We start from the raw sequence: 8,503 nt of genomic DNA, 5'->3' as shown, positions 1-8,503 counted from the left end.
TGCAGAAGCCTTGTCCTGGCCTTGCTGCTTCTCCTTGGAACACCCACACACCCCACATCTTGCTGGCGCTGACACTGCTCTCTCCCAGCTGAGCCCGATGACCAGCGCCTGCTGTGGGTTAGCAGTGGGAGCCGCTACATTGATTTCCTGGGGCGAGCCTGTGCTGGGGTCAGTGTGACACATGCGGCTTGTTTTTGGGAAGAGCTGGCGCTGGAGACACAGGAAAGCTGCCTTTGGGAGAGCCTTTTTCTGTTTCCAGGCTACAGCACTAGCGTTTTATTGTCTTTACAGATGTCCTCAATAACTGTTGTGTTACCACTGAGGATGAAGAAGAAGGCAGGTGCTGCTTTGTAAGGCACCGCTGCTTGGCACTGTGTTTTTTGTCCCTGTCACCCATCATCAGGAGGTTGTACTGGCTCGTGTGAACCAATACAAATTACGTATTTATTTTCTTGTTTGGGCTACTGTCTTGGTTATCTCTCCAACCTGCTGTCATCATGGAAAAGATAAAGTACGTTACTACAGTGTATTAAAACCCAGAAAAAAACCTTTCTCATCTTTTGATAATACTTTTTTCCTAGTTCTCTTGTGGGGCTTGTATTTTGCATAATGTCACAGATTTATTTAGATATCTATTTATAGATTAATGTATTTATATATTCACATGTCCACATGTTATTATTCCAGACTATGTCCTTTAACAAACATCAGCAATTTTCTCACTGGAAATTTTTCCAGATGAAGTTTCCCAGTGAACCATCCAGCCATTCATATACAGACCCATGTTCAAGCTTTAATATGTTTCTATTTCTCCTGCTTAAAAACAAACATCTCCAGACAGAAGAGACTGCTGGGCACAAGAAAGACCACTTTAATCTCCTTCCCCAGCCAGCACAGCTATATGAACTGGAGCATGCTTAGCTCATGTTGTGAGAAGCCTTGGAAAGGTACTTTCCAAAATGCTGCTGTCTATGAGAACATTCCTTATGAATGACTCGGTGAGAGAATGATGATGAAAAATATCATCAATCTCTGTAGCTGGTGCTGGGAGCAATCGATAGCTGCACTTGGTGAAAGCTGGTTGCCAATGTACCTACAAGCTGTGGTAGGTGGGGCACTTACGAGGCAAACCAAGCAGAACACATCTGCCTGTTAAGCTGATATGAAATGCGTATCCTGTCAATCTTGTGAAGTCACACAGATCTGTCTGCTTTTTGGAAAGTGAGTCACTGATTAGAGACAGGGGCCAGGATATGCAGGGGTCCAGATCCAGTACTGGAGCAAATGGAAACCACAAATAATTCAGAATTTTGAAGAGCATGTTGTGATCATCACTATGCACACACTGACTTATATGACTTTTTTTTTGGTACTTGGAAATCAAATAAAATCTTTTAAAAGGAAGAAAAATCTCTTACTGAAAGCTGTTAGCTTTTCCATCTTAAAAATATTCTCTTCCTTTTCTTCTTAGTCATAAATTCTCCTCCCTCAGGCTTGTCTTAGCCACTCTCTCTCTCCCACTTTCTTTCTCTCTTGAGTGACTGACAGGTTTCAGGAATGAACTTTAGAGGAGTCTGAAAGAAAAAGTTCTCTTCCAGATTGGCTATTTTTCAATTAACTCCTAGAAATATATCTTGCAGGCAGTTCAGAAGACTGGCCATCCTTCATCTCTGTGTTCCCCCTTTCAGATGCAGTTCCAGGTAGTCATAATCAGAAGCTGTCAGTGAACATCAGTCAGCATCACGTTCTTGAGGATCCATGTGAGATGAGGAGCTAGGAAATTAAAACAGGATATAGAAATTAGGCACTCAAGAAATGAAGGTATAACTTAGTTTAGAGATAAAGATGGAAGACTTAGAGATCAGGCTAGGGGCTAGAGGCCCATTAGTTAAAAGATAACTAAGATTAAATAGGATAATAGATCATAGTCGATGGGCCAGAGAGCAGAACTATATGGAAACCTTGATTAACGGAAGCTGTGAGGGAACTCTTCCTGATGGAATAGGAAGACAGCCCTAAAAACTGGTCAACACCAACCCTATGGTCTGGTCTGAGTCCAGGAGGCTACAGAGACTGCGCAAGAAACCGAGGTAAAAAGGTCAACAGTGAGGAAGAGGAGCTCCTTCATCTCTGCAACCCCAGCCCATGACCACCGGGACACACTGCGCAGACGCAACTAGGAGGAGACCGGGGCGGAACATATGAAAAAGACTTTCAGGCTCATTATAATACGAAGCAGGAATAGGTCATGCATATGTATAGGCATATTATGAATATGTGATGCTTTGTAGCATAAAGCCAAGACAAGGTGCCACAAGAGGGGCACATGCTTGTGGTGGAGCGATCCCCCATGCATCTCAGTGCTGAATAAACATACCTACTTTATAACCTTATAGGTTGTGGGGTCGTGTTTCTGCAAGTCACATGCTCGGGACTGATTTTTGCAGCACAAGTTCACCCTTGCCAAAAGGAAATGTTCTTAACAAACACACCCCTTTCTTCCGTTCTTCCATCACTTGGGGTTTTTTGTGTGTTGTTGGTTTTGGTTTTTTTCCTTAAGAGCGTATTAGTTTCCTTGATTCAAATCCTCTCTTAAAGTGACCTGAGTAACCCACCCTCTGTTTTCACAGCCAATGGTGGGATTCCAGCATCTTTTCTCTCGGCATCATCCACATAGCAGCTCTATTTGTCTCCCACAGCATGTTCCTTCTGAAGAGCCCAACTCAGTCTGCAGCAACAGCCTTAAAATATACCTCTTTATCTGCTCTTATCCATTCCCCACCCCTTCCAGTGAAAATCACACAGAGCGAAGAGACCCCCTTTTGTATTCCAGCATCAGCTTTCTCCCCTGTTTTGTGACACAGGCAGGAGAGAAGGTAGCAAACTCAAAATATTAAATCAGCTGAGTCAAAAATTAACTGTCTACACATGTCAAAACTATGATTGGCTTCAAGAAGCGGAGAAACCAGAAGTCTGTGTATAAAATGAGAACATGAACAGTCCACCAATGTTTCCATCTAGGAAAACTGTGCTCCAGAAGAGAGGAGTTACACCCTGAGTCCTAAAATAAAGGGAATAGTGCAAAGAGGACAAGGAAGACTGAAACAGAACACAAGGAGTGAACTGATGGCTAAAAGGCAGACAGTGTAAACCCCTTCCGCCTATTGGAAGCGAAGGCCCATCTCTACTTCTGCCTCCTGCACCACAAACAGCAGCAATGAGCATCATGTGTTCAGGCATCTGGATCCAAAAAGCGATATACGTGTAATTCCCACCCCAGGGGCACAGGAAAGCAGGCCCCTGCCTCAACAGAGACAGGTGAGAAAAGGAAGGAGCACACATGCATCTGTACCCCAAGTGCTTCCTGGAGAGATGTCACCGACAAAAACATCTCCATTACCCCCAGGTCCAACCCAGCCGAGAATCAAATGAGACATCAAGCACCTGCCCAACATAGAATAAGCCTGACACAAAGGAGACTTATCAAAGCAAATTTATTGCCCACTTTAACCATCTGACAGTTGAAATGAATACTTACAGATAATAAACTACAGTGCAAATTAAAGCTTGCCTTACAGAGATTGTAAACTGCTCAGCAGACTTCGACTGGCAATGAGAGGAGGAAGAGAAAATAGAACTCTTAATACAAAACCTTTTAATTAATATCTTCCTCAGATAGCAGGGCACAAAAGATTCAATATTCATGCTCGTGCATCTCTGGGCGGTTACATAAGACATTTCAGACATGAAACAAGCTTGGGGCGGGGGGGAACAGGGAAAACGGTATGTGACACATGTTCCAATAGTTCAGAGTTACTTCCTCTGCTTAATCTACTACTTCTGGTCACAATCACACAATTGTGTTATGTCAGCTGAAGAAGCCACTTAATAACACGGACATAACTCAGTTTCAGTTTTTATTTCTGTAAAGAGAAGCAGACTTGACAGTTGTCAATAGGCAATATCTACATGAAACAAATGAAACAATATACATCAACAGTTCCTATTCATTCCACATTCTTGATTTAGAGAGTTTATGGTGGGTCTGTGGCAAAGCCAGGAATGGAACAAAGTTCTTCTTCAAAGGAAAAAGAACTTCTTCAAAGTGCCAGTTTTCCACCTTGGTTACAGAAGAACCATCAGAAAGACTTCACAAAGTCTGTAGATGAGCCACCAGGTAACATTCCAGTGGACTAATTTGTTTGGGGAAAACAACAGAAGGCAAAGGAACTGGTCAGTGCTTGCAGGCAAAAAAGAAAAACAAAAGAAAGGAATGGTGACTGTGTGTACCTTACCTGCTGTGGAGGCTGGATCATCTTTTCAAGGATGGTGACTCTGGGTGTGGCACATGCAAAGGGCTGCTTTAACATTGCCCACGACTGTATCCCACAAACAGTTCTGGAGTGTTTGATGTATTGTCTAAAGTGGGTTTCATTAAAGCTGCTGCAGTAAATGTGTTTGGCAAGCCTAAGAGCCATCAGACAAATAACAGAAGCAAAGGCTATGAGGTAGTTTACTTCTAATTACATTCAGGATGGTGAATGAGGGGTCACAGCTGTGGCTGAGAATGGAATCAGATAGGATTCTTTCCAGAAAAAGAGGTAACTCTTTAATGTGACACCACAGTAAAACCAAGTGTGCTGTCCTATAGCAGTGGCCTTGGCATTCGTTCTTTCTAAGCAAGAAATTGCTGGGGAGAATGGGATGCACTCAAACAGCAAGAGACTGTCCTGTCAGGATCCACTGCTGTGGAGCTGGTTGGCTTTTTGGAGCTCTTTGGGGAAGCAGTGGAGCTACTGTATGTATAGGCTCGACACAGCAGTTTACAGCTTTCATGTCAAATTGTAAACAAAGACCTACTGCCACATGCAAGTTCAACAATGCTCCTCAGTCACACATGGGTGTTTTTAACAGTTGTGAGGCCGCAGCCAATGTTACTGCTAGGATTGTTTCCCGAAATAAGGGGCTTTGAGGACAATTTTGTTAATTTTTTCCCATTTGCAGTTCTCAGACATGAAAAGTTAACACAGTCTGGAGGACTTTTTTCTGGCACATACAAGTTCAGAACATGTTGGTGCATTCCCAGCAGTCCTGCCCACATCTACCACCTGCTCCATAATTCTGGGTATAGTCAGGGTATAGTTCTTTTCCATAGGGGCAGCATAATTCCACTAGCAATCCAGTACTCTCTTTTTTCAACATTAAACCTCAAGAGTTAATCATCTATCTGTGTGTAATCATTGATTCCATTAAGCCTTATGGCCTTGTGAGAGTATCCAACATTTTAAACAGCACTCTTTTCTTTTTTCCTTATTCGACAGCAAAAGCCTTTGTTAGGGGGCCTGATTAGATCGAAGGTTTTGAGACATACTCCAGTCTCATATAGACATTGACATTTCCCAAACCTTCTCCCTGTTCTGAAATACAAAGCTTTCCTATATAGTGTGTGACACAAATGACCCAAAGTCATTCAGGTATTTCTTGATGGGCGATGCTGAGACATTTACCTGATGTTAACAACATCAGAATGACACAAGATAACAACTAGTGCAGTGACACGGGGGGTTGAGGGGGTATTTTGTGCCAGAGGGAATTTAACACAATTACTTCTTTTGGCCTAGTGGGAAGTTTGTTTTTGACTCTTTGGCTTCATGAAAACTTTTAAGTAGTAAGTTGATAACCAGTCTAAAAAGAGCCAAGTGTTATGTGTAAGACAGTGTGTGTGAGACCCTAGAAGACTGATCTCACCATATTTCTCTGTTCAGTGTTGGAAACAGCAAAACTTCATCCTGAGATAACTTTGTATATTAGGGACAGGCATTGTCTTCTGCTAAGTATTTGTCTGGAGCTTACTGCATTGGGCCTGCCCTTTATGCTTTGAATAGCTACCACTCCCAACATGGTAACTTGTGTAATATTTGTTTTATTTAATGTTTTGTTTTATTAAATACCTCAACAGAAATTTCAGCTTTTTTCCTCCCTTTGTTTTTACTTATGTGATTAGCATGAAAAAATGGCATACAGGATCAAAGAGCAAATAATGGCTTTTTCTTCTTTTTCTTCCCCCCCCCCCCCCCCCCCCTCAATTTCCACAACTCCAGTCAGGGGATTTGTAGGGGTGGGAGTAGCTCTGTGACTTAGGTTTTATGGTGTAGGCAACAGTGCTCCTTTTCTTGAGACCTACGAATGTCTCCTGTGGCAGTGTGCTGGGTGTTCTTACAGTGACCAACAGCAGTCACCAAAAACACCAATGGCCATGCCGAGGGCTGGCCGGGAGGAACGGCTGACAGAGCCACTCACTCACTGCACTTTCTGGGAGTAACGATGCCCCGAGAAAGGATGGGAATATTCACAGCACTGGGACAGTTCATGGCACACTAATGTCACCGTAAAAGCCATCAGAGGAACTCTCCAAGACTCCTTTTGGAGTGTCAGAAAGCGTCATTCTTTATTGCAGTGCTGGGCGCACACGCGAATGGCTTTGCAAAAGTGAGCGCGCTCCAGATCTATAAGCGGCAGCTTGTACAGTGAGATTATGCATGTTCATAACTTTTCCAAGAAATGGGATACATATGCATTAGATTTCCTGGAACCAATTACAATATCCGTATCCTAATTACGCATGCGCTTTCTTGCTGGGTGGTCGTCTCGAGGGGTGCCTGGAGGTCGTTGGTAGTCTTCCTCACTGTGTCTGCTGGTTGACCTCCGTGCTCACGCACGCTGATAAAAGTCTGTTTGGGAGGTGTTGTGCAGCTGTGTTGTGTCTGAAGCTGGTTTGTCTTAATTTGTCCCGTCCTTGTTCCTGTCATCTTCAAGAATAGGCCCCAACTGTCTTATTTATTTCTGTCTTATCTTCAAACCCCTTTCTTCTTTGCTAAAGCAGCAACCTTCAGCTGTGTCTGCACATTCCAGGAGCTCCATTGACACTGACCTAATTTATTCTCAGGAAAAAAAATTTTTCGCAAGACAAAAAAGCAAGACCAAAAAAAATGTTAGCGAGATGTTTTGGCTTACATTTCTGCTTCTCCCTTGCACCCCCAGCAGTGTTCAGGAGCCTGCACATACTCCGACAGTCAGGAAACGGATCTAACTCAACACCAATTCAGCACAGACTCTTTGAGGGAGATGAGAAAAATCACATCAGCCTGGGTTAGACCGGTTTAATTGCCGCAGAATTACTCTATGAAAATACAGTTTAAGTAAGCGAGAAGGATCTGATCTGTATAAGGTATAGGATTTACCTTGGGGATATTGAAAGAAACCATCTCCTCCTCCTCTCTCCTCACAATATGTTCTTTCTTCTTCCCTTGGGTCAATATTTCTGACCACAGAGCTACATGATCAGGCACTTGAACTGACTTATCCAGCCAAAAATTGACACAGCAAAGACTTAAGTTTAAGAGATTAGCCTAAACAAACTACAGGAATTGTGCACTGAGCAAAAAAAGCTCGTTAGCCCACTTTGAATAGACAAGAAGAGTTTGTAAGGTGGAAAGAAAAAGGACAAGATTGCCCCCTTCTACTGAAAAGGGACAGGCATTTACAAGCAAATGCCCCTGTGGAATACAGGGGCAGCAGCTGAATATACTGGAGTGGAAAAGGGGTAAGAAACGACGACAGCAAAATCCATAGTGAGTACACAGCCAGCTTCTTTTAGCCAAGAATAAGCATTTAGACTATTGAATTTTAGAAGTTTATCAAACACATGCTGCTCCAGAAGTGTTTTCTAAACCACATCACCCTACCATTAACTCTACAGACAAGATTAAGATACAAGATGCACAGACTATAACGTAAGAAAACATACAGCTTATGTATTTATATTGATAAAGCACATCTCAGTAAAATCAGCGATACCCTCTAACAGACTAAAAGTACTCAGATATCACCTCGTTTATATTACAGAGAATGTTTATTCCTTTAGAACATACCAGCAATTTGTAAAACTAAGCACACAAACTCAAAACACCCTCCCACCCTCTATGACTCTAAGAACACAGATTTCACTTTTTCAATATGCTATCTGGATAACACAGACACACACCAAGAGCCCCAACCAACAACATTTATTTGGTTATCAGGCATTTCTATTACCCAGGCACTACACAAAACTGTTTCAAAGTTAATAGAATACACACAGCAGAGGAAAGCATTACCTTGAAACAAACTCCTCCCAAATTCTACACATTCTGAAACATAATATGTTTTTATAACTGCTAAACATAACATGGTGGAAACAATGTAGGTAGAATGCAACAGTTACACATTAGAAAGAATTTTACATAAATAGCTGGCAAACAACAAAAGAACCTTGTTTTCTATGAAAAAATATTACTCTCAGAGTAGCCAAAGCAATCAGTCTCTTCAGTTCTGTCCTTCAAGAAACACTCTCAGGTATCTTTAGAAAGATGATACTGGAAGCTAGAATTCACAAACTCGAGCTAAATAGCAGACACACTATTGAACTATTGCTCTCATAGCACTTCAGAACTGTCCCTTCTCC

The sequence above is a fragment of the Strix aluco genome, chromosome Z, assembly GCF_031877795.1.
Source record: "Strix aluco isolate bStrAlu1 chromosome Z, bStrAlu1.hap1, whole genome shotgun sequence".
Taxonomy (NCBI): Eukaryota; Metazoa; Chordata; class Aves; order Strigiformes; family Strigidae; genus Strix; species Strix aluco.
The sequence above is the reverse complement of the archived record's forward strand: the minus strand, read 5'-3'. Positions refer to the sequence as shown.